At 31.2% G+C, this 17815-nt stretch overlaps 1 long non-coding RNA gene across 1 annotated transcript; it reads left to right on the forward strand.

The window, feature by feature from the left end:
* Nucleotides 1-6854: 6854 nt before the first annotated feature.
* LOC143556207 (uncharacterized) lies at nt 6855-8632 on the forward strand. Its single transcript, XR_013139345.1, has 2 exons — nt 6855-7096; nt 8359-8632. It is a non-coding gene; the product is annotated as an uncharacterized LOC143556207 (long non-coding RNA).
* The last annotated feature ends 9183 nt before the right edge of the window (nt 8633-17815 follow it).

A 17815-nucleotide genomic window follows, 5' to 3' on the forward strand; every position in this document is an offset into this window, starting at 1 on the left:
GAAAAATCATGAAGATGAACCTGTTTTCTATGGTGTAAAGTGGATATTGAAAATGGGAAAAACAAATGGAGAGTGATATAATCTATCGAGCATATTTTGGCCTCTTGTTTGGTGGCTAGGTTGATTTGGTGGTAGGTGCTTGTGTGGTTACAAGCTAAAACTCAGTCCATGATCAGAATATTTCCCATCATATGTTATTTAAGACGGGTCAAAATGGTTCGGATTCAAGGAGTGAAAAAAATCAATTGAAGCGCTTTATGGCAGATTTGAAAATCAGGAAAGGAAAAAAAGTTTAATAGGAATCATATTCCTATCACTAAAATGGGGGAAGACATTAAAGAGAAATCATTCTTGTGGATTAAAAGTATATCTAAGATTAAAATTTGAATTGTAATTGTAATTTGTTGGATGTTTATGTTGTTTCAGGTGTTTTAGCTGCTTGCTAGCCTGTTTTGTATTTTTATATAAATCTTGCGCCGTTCAGAAAAAATGATGAAAAATAAAGATGGTTGAGTGCACAACAAGGTGACAAGTCGACACCATACGAGAACATCTCCCCGCCTTTAGGTATTACAAGATTTATATTCTTCGTTATTTTCACGACGAAGGTGAAGAAAAAAGAGAAAAAGGGTACAAACTTGTAAACATTATTAAGTAGAAAAGGTTTAACAATAAAGTTTGATTAACATTTTATAATCTTCTTTTTAAGTTAATAGTTCACACTCAAACGTTACAAAGTGAAAAGGATTGATATAGATATTTATCGTTAAAAGGAGAGAAAAGAAAAATAATATTATTATTGTGTGATACAAAAATAAAGTTTTAAAACAAATCATTGTTTTTATGTTTATTTAGTGGACACTTGTTCATATAACGCTGGCAGCCCATATTACACGCTTCTACAAGAAAGCCTCCTCTCTCTAAGGCTGAGGGGTGTGGGGGGCGCGAGAGGGGGCGTGAGTGGGGGCGCCATCCAATAATATTGTGACGTGTGCCAGAGAGAGAAACTTGATAAGATGGGTATTGGTAGTGGTGATAGCGCCCCGGGCCATGGTGTGGAGGGGCGCGAGAGGGGGCGCGAGCGGTTTATTTTTTTATTATTTTTTAAATGTAGTAAAAAAACGTATTATTAAAAAAACGCAAAAATTATTTAAAAAAACACACATTTTTTTGAAAATTCATATAATAAAAAAAACATACTAAAAATTAAACAAACAATAATATTTAATAATAAAACTAATCTAATACAAGATCCTCTGGTCGCCTCGCCCACAAATGTTCAACCAACTCATGTCGAAGATCCCCGTGTATCTCACGGCTCTTGATATTTGCTATGTTATGAAGTTTTTGTTGATCACTGATTGTGGACAGTTGTGGCGGAATGTCACCTTGGTAGTTTTGGCATATAGCTTTGCCCTCGTCTTCTAACGTCATGTTGTGTAGGATAAGACACGTGTAGACGACGTCCATTATCCTCTCCCGAGTCCAATAACGTATCGGGTTCGCCAGAACATAATATTGTTTTTTTATAGCTCCAAAAGCTCTTTCAATATCTTTTCTAGCAGACTCTTGCTTCTTCGTAAAATACTTCCGTTTGTCGGCGACTGGATCTGTAAAAGCTTGAACTAACACAGCCCATTCGTTGTAAATACCATCGACCAGATAGTACCCGTACTTGAAGAGTTCTTCATTTGCAACAAAAGATTGAGGTGGTTCAACCCCGTCGATAAGGTCGTTGATCAAATGTGACTGATCGATAACATTAAGGTCGTTATTTGACCCAGCAACACCAAAAAAAGCATGCCAAAACCAAAGATCCTGTGACACCGCCGCCTCAAGTATGAGGGTCGGCCCTTCATGATCACCACGGTGGAACTGACCTCGCCAGGCCGTTGGACACATAGCCCATCCAACATGCGTACAATCGATGCTACCTAGCATCCCAGGAAAACCATGTTTTTCTGCGTGCACCTCATATATGCGTTGGATGTCATACGTTGTAGGTTTACGCAGATATCTCCGAGCGTAAGTCGATATGACTCCTACGTACAATATATATTAAAAAATGTAATAAATATTTAATAAAAAGTAAAATTAATGTTTTTTACCTTGGCAGAAAAAATGAAGGGATTCACGTGCAACCCTTTTCGACATCTGTAAATACTCGTCCAAAGCGTCCGACGAGATGCCATACGCTAGTTGACGGATAGCAGCCGTGCATTTTTGAAGAGGGGTAAAACCGGGAAGACCCCTAGCATCCTCCCTTTGTTGGAAAAAGGGATACCGTGCCTCTAAATCACTCGCTATACGCGTGAACAATTGCCTGCTCATTCGAAAACGAGTTCGAAAATCCGACTCCGCGTATACCGGTTGAGGGCTAAAATAATGCCTCATCAAAGTATCGTTAGCACCCGATCGATCACGCTCACGAGGTGGTGCTCTAACCCTCGGGAGTCGGGGTTGATGGGCTTGATTTTGCAAGAGATTTACCACGGCTGCGGTCAAAACTCCCCCTACATGAAGAAGCAAATCATCCTCTTCGGAGGAGTCGGAATCAGACGAGTACGACGACATTATTTTTAAAAAAAAAATGGGGTTTTGGGTGTGGTATGTATTGGTTTAGGAATATATATGTGATATATATTGTGATATATATAGAGGAATTTATTAAAAAAATTTTTTTTTTTTATTCACATTAAGCCTCCAACGGCTCTTTCACCATTCCCCAAGCACCCTCACGCGCAACAGCTCCCGCGAGCCCCCTGGCGCCTGCCTCTTTTTCCGCTCTCGCGCCCCTCTCGCGCCCCTCTCGCGCCTCGGTGGTGTGGAGCTCGCGCCCCGGGGCGCGAGCGTCTGGCCTCTTGCGCCCTTTCTAGCGCTCCACACCCCTCAGCCTAATTGGCTTAAAATCACATTGTCCAAGACATACTCTCAATTACTGTTTTTTATAACAAGGAGTAGCTTTTGAACCCGTAAATTACACGAGATTTATCAAATAATAAAATAAATAAGGTTCATTATTTGAAAGAAATGAACAAAATTAAAAGTAAGAAGAAAATAAATGATATGATGCAAATAATAAGAAGTCTATAATCTCAAATTTACAATTTCAAAAATCTCTTTATGTACAACATTTGTCAAAATTGTTTTGACCATTTACCTATGAGTAACTATAATAAATAAGATGAGAGATTAGAAAATTAAAAGAGAAATTATAACCAATTTTTTAAAATTGTTTTGACCCATAGATAGGTAGGATAAATAAGTTGAAAAATTATAGAGTTAAAAAGAAATTATAACCCATTTGTTAAAATTATTTTGGCTCATGGCCCATTGATAGATAGGATGAATGAGATAAGAGATTAGAAAATTAGAAAAGAAATTATAACCCATTTGTCAAAATGGTTTTGCTCCATAACCCATGGATAGGTAGGATTAATGAGAAGAGAGATTAGACCAAGAATAAATGTGAGATTGCCACATCATCCTTATTATTTTCTTTTATTAGTATAGATTAGATAAATTAGATTAGATAGGATAAATTATTGTATTTTTTTTTTCTTTTAATAAAATATGACTTATATTACCATATTATGCAACTGTTGGGGACATAGATCCGATGGCATATCAAACAACATTGTCACATTCGAAATGATCAATGCCATCTCTATCACTAACATCGACCACCACTTTTATCACACGTATTATGAGAAAAAAATGCACAATCTACCAACTCTAATAATTTTATGTAGGTCTGAACTTACTCATCAACAACAGAAGGAAGCAAGTATTCACACATGACACGTGTTTTTCTATTTAAATTCGGTTTTCATCGACTTTTTTTTCATTAACAGAAACCGCACTTGATGAAAACTAGTTAAGAAAATGACCAAATACATGTGTTCTGCAATTAGTGAAAATCTTTATGTTTTGTTAAATAAAAAATTCTCCGTGAAAAGGCATGCATTTTGGTGACCTAGCGGTTAAAAACCGTTGGCAAATAATTAGTCACATTGGCAAGAAAATCATTAGAATAATCTCCTTCAACAATAACTGAGTTACTAACGATCTTTTGAATTGCTGTTGATGCACACACATAGCTATCGGCAATTGCTATTCCTCTCAAATGTTGTTGATTGCATAATTCCTCTCAAATGGGTATCGTATTAGGTGATGCCTGACCAAATTATACAAAACATAGATTTCCATTTACCGAAATCACAATAGTAATATCTACTTTTATTTTATCTTTGGTAAGAGAATAAACTATCATTTCACTATTTTAGTATTTATATTTTTAATTGAATTAGGTAATTAAATTATATAAAATTTATAAAAGTTTAGAAGATTATTTAGGAACCCCAACCGTTGGGGCCCAACAAGTAACTTTTATCAAACTAACGGACATGGAAAGAAGCCAAATACCAACGTAACGCCTTCCACTTTTTATCATCTTTCAAAAAAAAAAAAACGATTAAGATTGAATCAATTTTAGTAATAACAATAAGCGAGTACATTCTAACATGTATTTTGTGTATATTATTATACGCATGAGGTGAATTGCCATTGTCGATTTGTCGTTGTTGCAAATACTTGTAATATCCTGTGTTTAGGAAGGTTGTTTCGTTGAGCTTACCATAGTGAAATGTCTAATGTGTCGGTGATCTCTTTTGTTTAAGAGAAATATTAATGAAACAGCTCTCAATTGAAGAATAAAAAATTACATAAAGTATATCTGTTAACATTCACTCAAACCTTTATAAATTGGTTTTATCTATTATCTTTATCCCTTAAGCTTTTTCACGTTGTATTATTTTATATATTTTGGGTTTCTACAAGAGTACCAATTAAATAAGATCTTAATCAAAGAAATTTTTAAGAAAAACTTATTGTTGACTAGTTTTTTATGATTAGTGTTATAAAAAAATTACATAAAGAATAAATTTTAACTTTAATCAATCTTGTCAAATGGTCAACTTCGGTGCACATGGTGATGAAAGAAATCAAATCCAACGCGTATGTATTAAGAATCGAACAAAATGTAAATTATTAGGATGAAGATTATGGTGTATGTTTAATTTTCGAATATCATGAAATCTGTAAGAGTCGAATGTTGGTGATCGTACCTTTTATACCATATTGATAGTTTTTTTTTCGTATTATATAAGGGTCTTTATCGTCATAAAAAATTAATAATCTTGACAAATATACTTGATAACTATCCTTGGCGTATTAAAAGAACGGTCGGTGGTTCACAAAGTTACACGATTTACACAATATTGTTAGCTAACAAAATTAAATCAAGACGCCAAGTTTACGCAAGTGGAAAGTTCATTTAGTGCGAGTTTAACTGTTTCTGACGATATTGTGATATCACAACTAATTTAATTAGTATTTGAAGGTCATGTTGTGCAAGGCTTAATCATTAATCATGTGAGCGTAAAGTATTATCAACAAACATTTTGAAGTGTTTAAATGTATATAGAGATGGATCAAGTTGAAATAAGTAGTGTTTTATCATGTGCTAAATGCAAATAGACTAGTAATAGATAAATAATTTTAATTTATTAGTGTCAATAAGTTTTAATATTCGAATGTCTATCAACCCAACTCATAAAATTTCTAGATTAGTGTGGTTTACATAAAAAATAAAGCCCCTTGCTAGTTTTTAATATTTTATAAAAGCCTTCACCGCTCGAAAAAATAATAATATATAATCTTGATATGATAACTATCATTGATGTATGAAAAGAACACTCGATGGTTCACAAAGTAACATGATTGCACAATATTGTTAGCTAACAAAATTAAATTAAGATATCAAGTTTACGCAACATGATAATTCATTTAATGTAAGCTGAACTGTTGATGATGATATCGTGATATTACGACATTTAATATAATTAATATTTGTAAGTCATCTTGACAAGGCTAAACCCTTAATCATACGAGCATAAAGTATTTCATCAAGTTTTGTGGATTTTTTAGAAATATATACAGAGGCAAATCAAGTAAAAATATGTGTGTTAAGTGTAAATGGACTGGCAGATAGTATTAGTTTACATGTCTTGGTAAGTTTAAGTTTAATATTCCAAATGTCTATTACTTATAAAATTTTGAGATCAGAATTTATAAAAAAAATACAATATTTTGTTAGTTTTTAATTTTATATAAAAGCCTCAACCACTAAAAATAATAATAATAATCTTCACAAACATACTTGATAACTATCATTGACGTATGAAAGGTATATGTCGGTTGTTCACAAAGGGACACGTTTTACACAAGACTGTCCAGCTAACAAAATTAAATAAGTCGTCAAGCATATGCAATAGCAAAAGCTCTTTTCGCGTGATTTGAACTACTTCTGATAATACCTGAACATCACAAGAGTTAATTAATGGCATTAATATTTGTAAGCAGTCTTATGCAAGGTTTAACCACTAATCATGCAAACAAGTTTACTTTCTAATTAATTGATTTAAAACCAAAATATAAATTCAATTAATCAAAGTGTAAAACTTACCTTTTAATTAGTGTGTGAATGTGAAATTCTTTTCATTAAAAGGGTTCCCATTTTTAGACCAATCATTTAATACTTTTTCTTCACTTGTCCAACAAGAAGTCATCAACCCCAACCCCAACCCCAACCCCAACCCCAACCCCATATTTTTCAAGAACCAACCAACCAACTCATCAATATAAAATTTCCCATATCATTCAAACTACCCATCCATCAATATTATATGCATACACACACTAAAACACACACACACATTTGTACTACAAGTTTCTTGAATCTTGATCAATCTTGATCATGTCATCTTCATCTATATTTCTCTTATTAGTTATTACCATAAACAAATATTGAATTTTGTGTCACACCCATTGCTTTAATCATCCAAACTTGTGAGAATTGATCAAAAAAAGGTTGAAAATTAAAGTGATCATATCATGTCATCAATCTTGGCTTCAAATGGGATGGTGTTAGCCACCGCCATGGCTGCCGTCTCCGGCACCGTACTCCTCCTTGCCTTCCACCTCCAGAAACAACCCTCCGCCGTCCACCACCCAAGACCTTGCATCTCCAATTCAGGTTTCATTCTTTTACTAAAAGTTTTCACAAAGTAGAGATTACGTCGAAACAGAAGGCAGACGGACTGACAAGTTCTTTTACTTGTTTCTTGAATTCTTGTTTGGTCAAACTCTCTCTCTCTCTCTCTCTCTATATATATATATATAGACTATGTATAAAATGTAAACCCACTTGAGTTGTGAAAACTCTAGATACCCATTCTCAACCACATGTTTTTAATTAATGTTTAAATCTTGTGGTCCACAATTAAAGTGAATAAAAAATGTAAATATAAATATAACTTTTTCTCTCTTCTGAAAACATATATAAAAATTAGTAAAAAATAGCAAAACACTTTTTTTTTATGTTTCGATGTTTTGTATTAAATGTTACAATATATATTAAATGTAACAAAAAAAAACGATGTTACATAAGGTTTTCGCGGGTTTTCACAACTCAAATGGGTTTTTATTCTAACTTAACCCTATATATATATATTAAAGATTAAATCTTGTGGTCCACAATTAAAAATAAAAAATATAAAAGTTCATTTACATTTTCTCTCTCCTGAAAACATATATAAAAATTACAAAAAAAATATAAAAAAAATATCAAAACATTTTTTTTTATGTTTTCTATGTTTTGTATTAAATGTAACAACATATATTAGATGTAACAAAAAAAAACCGATGTTACATAGGATTTTTACGGATTTTCTCAACTCAAGAGGGTTTTCAAACTATACTTCTCCTATATATATATATATATATATATATATACATATAATTATATGTGTGTGTGTTTGTATGTATGTGCGAATATACCGGAGTGTTTATATTTTAATCAATAATAATGTGTTTGGTATTTTATAATATATAATGCACTTGTATGTAATGCTTTGACGGTCACGTAACCGGTTATGTATCGTTTTGATCATCTTTTATTTTATGTTGTTTTACCCTACTTTTATTTTATGAATGGTTGATTATCTTTTATGCATAATCTATAACAATGTTATATTATTATTATTTTAGCTTTAACATGTATATAAAACCATTTTTTGCTATTAATTTTTTAAAGACTATATATCATGTGTGTGTGTGAATAATAGTGTACCAGAGTGATTATTTTATGATCAATAATATGTTTAGAACCGTATAATACACTTTCGGTTACTATTTTGATTATTTTTGTGCATAGCTACAAGTATGTTAATTATATGATTATTATATACAGTTTTAAAATGTATCTAAAACTATTTTATTTTTATTATTTTTTAGAAGGGAAGAAAAGAGAGAAAAAGAACAAGAAAGTACACTTTGCAGAAGATGTGGTGGAGCCAAGTGGTAATGGAGAAGAGTTTAGGAGGAGGCTTCAAAGTAAGAATCGGTCGTTTTCGTCAAGTTCAAAAGATGAAGGGAGTAAAAAGAAATTAGCGAGGGATTACAAGGGTATTCCAGCAAATAGGATGGCTCTTTACTCGGGAATCCTTAGAGATCGTGGCGTTCATCGGGCGACATATTGTTAAAAGCAGTGTTTTCATAAACAGGCCAGTTATCGAACCAGCTGACTTACCAACGGGTCCGGTCCAAGCTTGAAAACTCTAGCAAAGAGCTAACTCACTTGGACTTTTTTTCTTTTCCTGTCAATTTGTAAATAGTTAGTTTCAGTCCACATCTTTTCTGGATGTATAAGTTGTTCCTCCTTTAGTTCTAACTCTTTTTTCTTTTGGTTACAACAACCGTTTGCTTGTATCTAGTTATCAACTGCTAGTGTGTTATGTATGTATGTTGTACAATCTTGCACATACTTAAATGAAAAGGAATACTTTCCTAAAATATTAGTGACTTAATTAATTCAAAGCATATATTAAGTTATTAACTTGAAGTCAAGTCGTCACTTGGTTGAGGAACTTATCTTTTAGAGAGTATGTCACAGGTTCAAACCTGGTCAAATGAGTAGAATTATGCATGTAAAATGTAGTAGGAGTAACATCCCGTTAAATAAAAACTTAAGTCACATTAATACGGATCAGTTTGTAACTGTTTATTTTGATAAAAATAACTTAAAATCAAGTGACTACTATTGAATTTGATGGGTTAATATTAGTTGTTGGTGATGTTGATAAAAATGATTAATTGGTTTATGACATCATTGAAAAAATTGTGCAAAATTCCAAATATTCATGGTCAAAGATGGAAGTGTAAGTTAATCTTTTAACAAGATTTTCTTTTGTCGTCGTGCATTTTGTTGGTTTGTTCAAAGAATTTTATCATTCAAAGAAGATAAAGTTCAGTATAACCATTTTATAGTTTTATTCGTTTAACACAATGATATTGTTTTTAAATAGTTTCTTTATGTATTAAATTAGCGCGACAACGGTTGAATCATTTTACATTTTACTTTCTTTTTAAAGAAACGTAGTAGATACACATGTTGAAAAGATATTGATAACTAATACGTGTACGACACGATATATTGATAACCGAGTACATTAACTTTAGTGTATGGTCACATAGCATAAGGGAAACGAGATAGTCACGTTATATGAAGGAAAAGAATCGCAATTATCTTAGATATTAGTCATTTTCTAAAAATATGATTCAATAGCCAAAAAAAAGAAATAGTTGTTTAGGTGAGGGGACTCGCCCCTACAAATGTTGTTATTAAAAATAGTTTATGAGAATACATAACTTCCAAGAAGCTGAAACTAGACGATTAAACGTCTTTAAACTCAAACTATGATAAGTTAAAAAAGTAGTTGATGGTTAATCTTATAGGAGGAGGAAGCAAGTTAACATAAAGATGATGATTTTACTAACTCTTTTTAGGCTATGTGTAGTGAAGGGGCTACAAAATGGGACGATTTTTGCATGTGGCGCATAGTCAGCAAAGGGGGAATAGGGTGTAGTCGTGTCGTAGCCCAATATATATACATACATACATATATATATATATATATATATATATATATATATATATATATATATATATATTGCACACAGAAGATATTAAAATAATAATATTCTCCACCCACCCACGACGACAAAAACACGACCCCTGCTTATCGCCCCTCTTATTTGGGGGGGGGGGGGTCCTTCAAGAAATCACCCGTTATTATTTCAATTTGTAGTCCATTACACATAGCCTCATTAATCTTGTTGGAGAAATGGCAATGATCGTGACCATTTATGTGTTGTCAATAACATGATGGCCAATGGCTAGATTGTCATTGTCAATGTATCTCATCTCATGGTTCTTAACTAACCAACCAAGGAGTGGTGTGAGATTGAGATTGAGATTGAGATTGAGATTGAGATAGGAGGGACACATGATATTTAAGGAAAGATAAAAATCAACAAATTTTGGTTCTAGAATGGAATATGTAACCATTTCTGGATTAGAGTTATCTTAAGTGTATCAAGTTCGTATAAATCCAGATAAAGGGTACTTTCATTGATTAAAGAATAGTGTTTGTATCAAAATAAAAGTTAAATGGGTAACAAGCTGCGTTGTCATTCCTATTTGAATAGCAAAAATAAATCGATAAAAATTATATTCATAGATCTTGCGGTTATAACTATAAGTTGTATAAACAAATGATTATATTTAAAACTCACTTATAACGGAATATCAAATAATAAACTTTATAAAAGTATTTAATTTAGTTTCTAGTTATTTCTACCTAATAACAATAATTCAAAGAAATTTTAAACGAAAGTATCAGCATCAATACTAGTAAAATGATAACGACACAACATCAAGATATACACATGGAAGAGGGATGGTTGTGATGTATCATAGCACTAGGGTGTAGGGAGCATCCGTACACATACTTGGTGCATGTCAAGATCGATTAGCTAACTCGTTAAACATCGTTATTATAGCCATTGAACTATTTGACCCATAGAAAATGATACCCAACATTAAATCTACTTGTTCTTAGTATCTATGCCTATATTGCATGCATCTATTTTGTACATGAATTATGAATTATGCATTTTTTTATAATTCTTTTAAAGTTTATTGAAAGATGTAAAAATTTAAACAAAAACAATTCCTGAATCCACCATCACTGATTTTTATAAAAAGTTTTGTTTAAAGAAATCACAAATCACTACATGATTGTCGTGCTAAACAGCCATTTTCCATACGCGTGCAACCACATTACAGTTACAATTATTATTAATTTTCAAATGTGATGCAGTGATAAGTATCTGATTTTTCTATAATAGAGGTTTCAAGTTTAAATCTTTTTAGCATTTATTTCCTACTAGTAAATTTTAGAACAAATTTTTATGGTTACCAAGAAAAACGCTCAACTATTATTCAATTATATTGATGTTATTAAACAATAATAAATTAGATTTATTTATCAATGGCCATGTGATTTGATAAGCAAAAGTTTGGAAAATGACATGAAAATCTGTTGGTTAAGAGTGCTTTCCCACATGACCTCATCCCCACTTTTACAAAGTAAAGGTACTCCACTATAAAAATAGTATACTATCTTTGTATTAAGAATAAATATATCATTATTATCATCACTATGATCGTTAACCTTGCTTTAATTCTTCAAATAATAAAAAAAAGGTATGATGCATATATTCTTTAGGCATATAAAAACATAATCTTTAAGCATAAAGAGTTCTTGAACAATAGCTTTTTAATCTAGCGTCAGTTTACGGTTATGTTCATTACATAACTTTAAAATTTTTAAAGAAACTACTAACTCCTCGACCTATTAGGAAAGAAACATATTATAACACACCAAGATATTGTTGAGCCATATGTTGCCTGGTAACCCTAGACCGTGTCGATGTGTAGTTCAATCATAATTAAACTAACATCCAATTTACGAAAATTACTAATATGTATATTTAAAAACTTTGGTGCCGCAAGGACCCTATTGGGCCATTTGGCGGCACCTTAGTGGTGGAAAGGATTTTTTTGTTTTTTATTTTATTTTATTTTTCTTTTCTTTTCTTTTTGTTATTCTTTCTCCAACCGATGGTGGTGTCCACAATATAAAGAGTAAAGCTCATTAGCTACTTTCTTAACACCAAACAATAAGTGGTAGGTTAGCACTCAAAATACCTAAGAAAACATATGTCAGGGGGAAAGGGGCACAATCGGGTATCGGGTATGGGTACAGAGTATAGTACCCACTAAGAGAGGAGCATTCCCGCCTATTGGGTAGTAATATGGGGTAGTGTTAATCGCCTAATCGGTAACAAGTAAATACCTAAGAAAACATATGTCAGGGGGAAAAGGGCACAATCGGGTATCGGGTATGGGTACAGAGTATAGTACCCACTAAGAGAGGAGCATTCCCGCCTATTGGGTAGTAATATGGGGTAGTGTTAATCGCCTAATCGGTAACAAGTAACCGATTAGGATAGTGGGTGTTTGACTTTGCAAGTGAGCCCTCAGCCAATCATCTATCATCTTCGTTATTTTCTTAAATAAAAATGATTTTAGGATATTTGAGAGGAGTGCGACCTATAAAGAATGTAATAATTAAAGCCCAAAAGGAAACAGACTAATTTAGTTGTTTTGAAATTTTGAAAGAAACGCATGCGACGCTTTGGCAGAACCTAAGTGACTTTGTGTTTAGTGATTTAAACCTTAATGCAATAATACTCAATAAAAAGGTTATTTTTAGAAAAACTGAGGCCCCGGAGACCGGAGTTTCAATTTGTTATAATATATACACGGGTTGGCCCTACATGTAAATGGGTTTTGATAGTTAAAATATAATCTAATATCATACTCATACTAGTACTATTGACATTGTAAAGAAGTATACTCATGCCACTTTTATTCCAAATGCATTCCAAGGAAATTCTCAACTTATTTTGTGATTACAACCTTTTTTTTTATTATTATTTTTTTAATAAATTTTGGTCTAATGATTTGAAGTGATATTACTACCTTTTATATTATTTCCATATACATTCAAACGCACAGTTCTAACTGTTCACATAAATAAATTGAATTTATAATACTTTTTAGTTGCTAGCTTATGACTAGAAGTGAAAAATTATCATACAAAAATAAAAATACGTGTAGAGTGCAAGTTAAAGTGTCACGTAGGCAGTGTAACTTTAACTAACCTATCTTTTAGCATTGGACATTGGTGTAGTGGTTTTAACCTCAATTTGTTAAATTTACGCCACCCCTAGTGTAACCACTCGGATTTTTCACATACAGATTTATATCTATAACCCGACCCGTTTTATATTCGGGAAATTTTATCACTAAAAAAAATGGCACGTTTATCGAGAAATCATTTTACAATCTATATTTATTTAATATATGTTTATAACTTTAGGAAATATACAATTCTAACCCAAAACTAAACTTTGAATTTTCATTGTTTCCTCCTACAACCTTCAAGAACTAAATGGCAATTTATGTATAATATTTTATAACCCTTTTACCCAAACCCATAACCAGTAACCCGTATCCGTATAACCAAACCCGGACTCGTTTAGTTACTTGAAGCACAATTCTCGTCGTAAACATGGAATTGAATCATGTTTATGATTTTCCGTATCAATATCGGCCTAAATAACAACATTAATTAGGAAAAAAAGATCAAACATAATACGAACTTGATTATGAAACGGGCCGGCTTAACCTAGAATCTGTTATATAGCCTAGGGTGGATTATAATGCAATTGCTCTCATCTGCATCTCCTTTATAACCCGACGAACAAAAGCCCTAAACCTAATTACACTGATTGTGGCCGTAAACCTTCGTTCTCAATTTGTTCTTGCCTTCGCGACGGTGGCAGTGTTTCTCCATGATTTAATCGTTTTTGAAGGTAATTCAAACATGCATATTGTTCGTATAACACCATTAAACATTAGCCCTAACCTTAATTGGATAAACGTTTAACAGATCAAGCGATTGAATACGCTAGTGTTTATAAACAAATTGGGTTTCAAATGGATTCTGTATATATTTATCTGTTTTCAATTTTAAACCAACTGACACCCTAGCTCAGTTGGCTAGGGTGTGTGTGTTCTAGTAGTTGTCCGGCTCCCACGCAGGTTCGAGTCCCAGCAGCTTTATTATTTTTATTTTTAGTTATTGTAACTTATTTTAATTATTTTTAATATATAATAATTGATATTAAATATTCAATAAACAATATTTTAATTAAACCGACAACATGAAAATTAAACTATATATATATATATATATATCTTATTAATAATAATAAATCATAATTATTTAATTAAAAACTCGACACCAATATTAATATTTTTGTCGTTAGAACATCTTTATAAATTTGCTCATATTTATTGTGTGTGTGTGTGTGTATATGTATTATTATTTTTAAACAAAAACTATAATAAATGTATTAAACATATTAAAAGTATTAATTATATTTTTACCATCGAATTTCGTTAAACAATTTTTAAGATATAAATTTTACTATAATTAAATATTTGAACAATTATTATTATAATAGATCCCAACTTATATTTATTAAACTAAACTAATTATTTGTAAGATTCGATTATACGTTAAACAATGATTTTTATAATTAAACGATTACAATAATCCGTAGTGATCAATCGTTCAATCCATAATATACCAATCATAATTTTAACTCAAATCACATAAAAATCTTAAATTCGCTATACATATTATATCATTATAATTTACTCGTAATATCATTAATTAGGATCCTTGTCGATAATTCTTGAAGATCGTGATTATCGTTCTTGTTGTAGGCATTCCCGTTTGGCTTAATCAATCAGGTGAGTGTTATCATTCCCCTATTTTACTCGATTTTCATAAACGTTTTAGGGACATATGCGTATATAATACTATACATACATATCAAAAATAGCAAACGTGTAATTGTGTGTGATTAATCAAATCTACTTGTTATGTGCTTATGTGTTATTGTATTGATTCGTTTGACATATCCCTTTGGAGAGGGTTCTCATTCTATTGACCACCGCCCGATTCGCTTGGCAACGGTCTTATTCTTATATGCTTATGGATTGATTTACTGGCGCCCGATTCGCTTGGCAATGGTTTAATCGACAAATTACATGCTTATGGTTTGATTTCATTACCGCATTTATTACGTTTTGCTTATTTATTATATTATCCTTATTTTATTGCAAAACTGGTGGTAAACTCACTCAACATGTGTTGTTGACCAAAAACTCTATTTTCTACGCATATGCAGGTTGCCTGAGTTGAATGATGGACACTTAGAAAGACTTTAGGGTTATTTTGAAGACAAACTTAAATTTAATTGATTGTATTTATTTATTTAAATTGTATTGTTGTATTTGAATATTGTGTGTTATTTGAATTAAATAATTAATTAGATATTGTCACATTTTATATATGATAGTATCTTCGAGCTGTGAGCAATCGGATCACTCCCCGGCATTTTCGCTTTAGTTTGGGGTGTGACACTTAGCCTGCTGCCTTTCTTTCCTTTTTCACGCTCGTTGAAGCCTTGACATAGGAGGGTGTGGCACCACTCCTTGGCAGCCACGTGGTGGTTTAACTTCACACCCGTATGGGCTGACCTGGATGTCAGTTGGCGTCTGAGAATAACTCACAGCTTCATTACACATAGTCTGCTCATACCAATTAAAATAGAATATAATCGCACAAAAGCCACCAATTATGATTGCTAAGGTCTCATGTGGTGTTCTTTTCAACTTCCAAGCTGGGAAATTTGAACAAGTAAAGCAAGGGGGTAGGGAAAACAATTACATAAAGGAACAATAATAACAAAAGATTCCTACTCATTTTCATGTATTTTTAAGTCAAGTTATATTGTATAATCTATTGCTATGACAACAACAAAAAATTCGATAAACCCCTAAAATTAACTGTTAAACCATGCTTATTTACATAAAGGAACAATAATAACGGTGACGCTTATTTCTTTTAATTCTATCTTCAATTACAACCTGTTAATTGAAGATGATTCGAAAAATGTGATATTTTATAGCGCATTATTTGTTTTGAACAATAATTCCTAATTGGTTTTTAGGTTAAATATATCAAAAGTTCATAACACATCATTTGATTCGATACTTATACAAAATGATGACACTAACCAAGATTGGAATACTTCTATTACCATGTGTGTATAAGTTTCAGAATATCATAAGAATATTTATAATTTTTAGTTTAATTATTATTATACTAGTTTTTGAACTAGTGTAATACACGAAATGATCCAAATAATAAAGCAAATAAGTACATACTGTATATAAAAGAATGATTACATATATATTTATTTCTATACTATGTGTATATGAATTGATTTTATTTATATCAGAAAATGATTTTTTCAAAAAAATAAATGAGCTTGATAAATAATAATAATAATAATAACAACAACAACGCAAGTGCAAAAACATACATGAGAACGGTTCATCTATTGGAAATTTGATTCTCAGTATATTATTGAAAGAATTTTGGTTATGAACCAATTTCTATAAAGACTTTCATACAATAATAGTTTTGATGGAGCTTCTCGACTTTGTCATAATGACAACACATAAAAATAACGCGTTAACCTTTTCAATTTTATGAATGTTTTGCTTCACTTGAGCATAATTTTGTATGACATGTTTGACATAGTACATTTTAATCACCATTAAAGGAAAAGTCAATGTTGACACAAATGTTTCAAATATGATAAAAGTTAGAAGTATTGATAAACCTGGAGGTAGCATGTCAAAAGTCTTTGCCCTCTTTTCTTAAATTTTATTAGTTATGGGAAAAAAATTCAATTAGCCAAATACCGAATCTATTCATTATTTCCAAAAATGTCATTGAAAATAAATTCGAAACCTAAATCACGTTTAAACTTCTAACTTTCATTTGTTTGACATTTTCAAGTCAAAACTTTCAACCCGTAGCAAATTTGATGATAAATATACTTGCACTCTCAAACTTTTAAAAATACTCATATTGATTCGTAACAAATTTTGAGCCAAATATAGTTAACTTGTACTACACAATCTATTTACCAACTTTTGATCCATAACAATCAAATTTAAGTTCCAAAACTTGAAACAATCATTGATAAAAAAAACCTAGAAACTGACTATTATAAACTTTATTATATATGAAAGTGAATGGTATATATTATTACATTTTAACATATATATATATATATATATATATATATATATATATATATTAGTAAATTAACTGAAAATAAATGGATAGATTTAAAGCATATATTTATAATTTATAAGAATATTTATTTTTATAAAAATGTATAGTATATATAATAAAATAAAGTTTAAAGGAAATTAAGTGAATAATTTAACATATTATAGATATAATATAAATAGAGTGTAAAAGGAAAGTAAATAATTATTAATCTATGACATAATTATTAGTTTGGAGGGAAAAAAAGATAAGGTTTAACCACAAACTGACACATGTCATACTTATTTTACTTTATTAGAATAGATAGAAGTAGATGTTGGTGAGCATGCTAGACAAGTTTTTAACTATATAACCATGATAAATACACAAATAAAATCCAAAATCTACTTTATTTTAGTGTGTTAATGTATCAAAGATTTTCTACCTAGTTACACTATAATAGATTACACAATTTTTTTTGTTTATTTATTCCTAGTATATATACTTTGTTTTTATGTATACTTAAAAGAAACTAGATAGTTTTTTTACTTCGCACATTGCCGCGGGTTTGAAACGGAAACGTA

This window comes from Bidens hawaiensis, unplaced genomic scaffold (assembly GCF_021521415.1).
Source record: "Bidens hawaiensis isolate Kalapana, Puna unplaced genomic scaffold, B.hawaiensis_p1.1 tig00018484_1, whole genome shotgun sequence".
Lineage (NCBI taxonomy): Eukaryota > Viridiplantae > Streptophyta > Magnoliopsida > Asterales > Asteraceae > Bidens > Bidens hawaiensis.